Genomic DNA, 2,246 nt, shown 5'->3' with positions numbered 1-2,246 from the left:
TACACTGACTTTCTTCTACATCTTCATTTCCATCATCCACCTCTCTTCTATCAACTTTTTTATTTGAGCCAGTTCTGGTTAAGGCTTCAATTTCTCTCACAGTTCTGCTTCATGTGTTTGCTCCTCTCTTACATCTCCTCACAAACTCTCTTTCCTATTCTGGCAGCTCGCCAGGGCTCATTCAAAAGAAGTCTTCACAGTCAAGTTGGTCCCGGTGCTACTGCAATCTCTTTTGGCTTGTGATGAAGACAGAAGAGGTGAAGTATTGGAGAAATGGTGATGAGAAAGGATGAGAGGTGAGAAGAGCGAGCGGAGCGAAAGTGTTAGTCAGATGGAGTGCGGGGCATCCAGCTGTGGTGTTGTGCCTTGCTAGAGAATCCGCCTTCAGGCTCTCATCACACCTGTGCAACCACAGCTGCACAGACACACACACACACACAAACAAGCACAGCAAAAACAACTGTAACTACACTGTAGTTCTTGAAAAAGTAGCAAACAAAAATAACTCCAAAACAATTTATATTTTATATATATATATTTTTTTTTAAACTTTTTTCAGGAAAACATGACCCGTTATTCTAAGGGCACCAGCGTGTGTACAATGCTCACATTAACAGGTTTATCTCACAGATCCCATTTCAGAGTTCATTAGGTCTCCTGTTGTACCACCACATTGTCTTTTATTTGGTTTGGTGCGATTTAATTAAGCATACTTTTTAAATTCTGGTCACACCGCTCTACCACAAAATGTGTCCATTAGTATTCTCTGATCAAACCATTTTCACCAATAATATCAGAATACACCAATAAAAGCACTCTTCACGAATATAGTAGGTACTGCTGTGTATTAGTAATCTTATTGGAACAGTTAAACATTTAATTGATGGAAAGGACACGCCGATCCAACGCTTAGTCCTGGTATCGCTCCAAAATTCCCTGAATCAGATATCAGAGGTTAAAAAATATATTTATAATCCAATACGATCAGCCATCATACGATTAGCCTAAACTATATGTCAACACATGTCATCGAGGTATCGGCCACATTGAGTGTTAAATGATATCAAGTATTTTACACAAAATGTTTGAATGGTGCTGACTCATCCAAAATGCTGCTGTGAGGAACAGTTTAAAGAAGAAAAGATGCAGCAGTAAGTTATGGGCTCTGTATTTCTTCCCTTTGGGGAGCAGAATATTTCTTTCACAGTTTAAGCATGATGCTTTTTAGATGGCTAGGGGAGGCAAAGTGCATCCATACAAATGTATTATTAACATCTTAGTTGTTTAGAAGAGGGAAAAGGGCTGTATTGGATCAGTGTCGGCAGATACTCAAGGTTGCCATATGGGTATCAGTGTCGGACATGAATAAGGCAGGTTGAACAGTTCTTCTGGGTGCAGACATTTCATAAACAGGATTATTGACTTTGAAGTAACATCACATTTTAGTGTCATTTCTGTACTACATAATTGTACAAAGTATGTACTATATATTCATCTTTATAGTACAATATTTTCGCAGTTACTATACAAGAAATCAAGAAACTGCCCCAATAGTGTCAAAGTCACATGAACTTCAGAGAGAGAAAGCAAAAAAAACAAAGTCAAAGCTTTTATGCTTTTTACTTTGTTTTCCATGAATTGTCTCACTGCCATCGGCATTGCCTTTGTCCATTCCATTGTGGGACAACAGTGTCCATTAAGTCTGCATAATAACTGTTTTGAGCACGCTTACTGTTGTCATGTCTCCAGTGTGAACAAACTACATACTCAACCTACTTAGCGTTCATACAGTATTGCATGATGGAACTGAGACACCACTACAATTACAAACCCTACACAAGTGGGTCCTTTTAGGTTACATAACAATTAACAGTACTTGACAACGTTTTAGATATTATATCTCCGTCACATCGAGATCTGGACACTTTTCTGGACAGTTCTGTTTCATATTGCCTCAATAAATCACATATCAAACGGATGATTTCCAGACCTCTCTTTCACAGTAACTGATAAACAATGCTAAATATAGGTGGCAATCAAATGTAATATAATTACCTGTGTAGCAGTGTTCATAGTTGTGATTGAGTTACCTCAGAGGTTAAGTCATTTTCCATGAGGTGTTTTTTTTCCATCACACTATATTTCCCCTGTACACTTGTCTGATCTTAGGACAGCCGTGAAGTGGCGTACATCTGTAGTTTTTCACCAGGAACATCTATGTTGACATACATATGGAGGAGATCCAG

Source organism: Taurulus bubalis (assembly GCF_910589615.1).
Source record: "Taurulus bubalis genome assembly, chromosome: 4".
NCBI lineage: Eukaryota > Metazoa > Chordata > Actinopteri > Perciformes > Cottidae > Taurulus > Taurulus bubalis.
The sequence above is the reverse complement of the archived record's forward strand: the minus strand, read 5'-3'. Positions refer to the sequence as shown.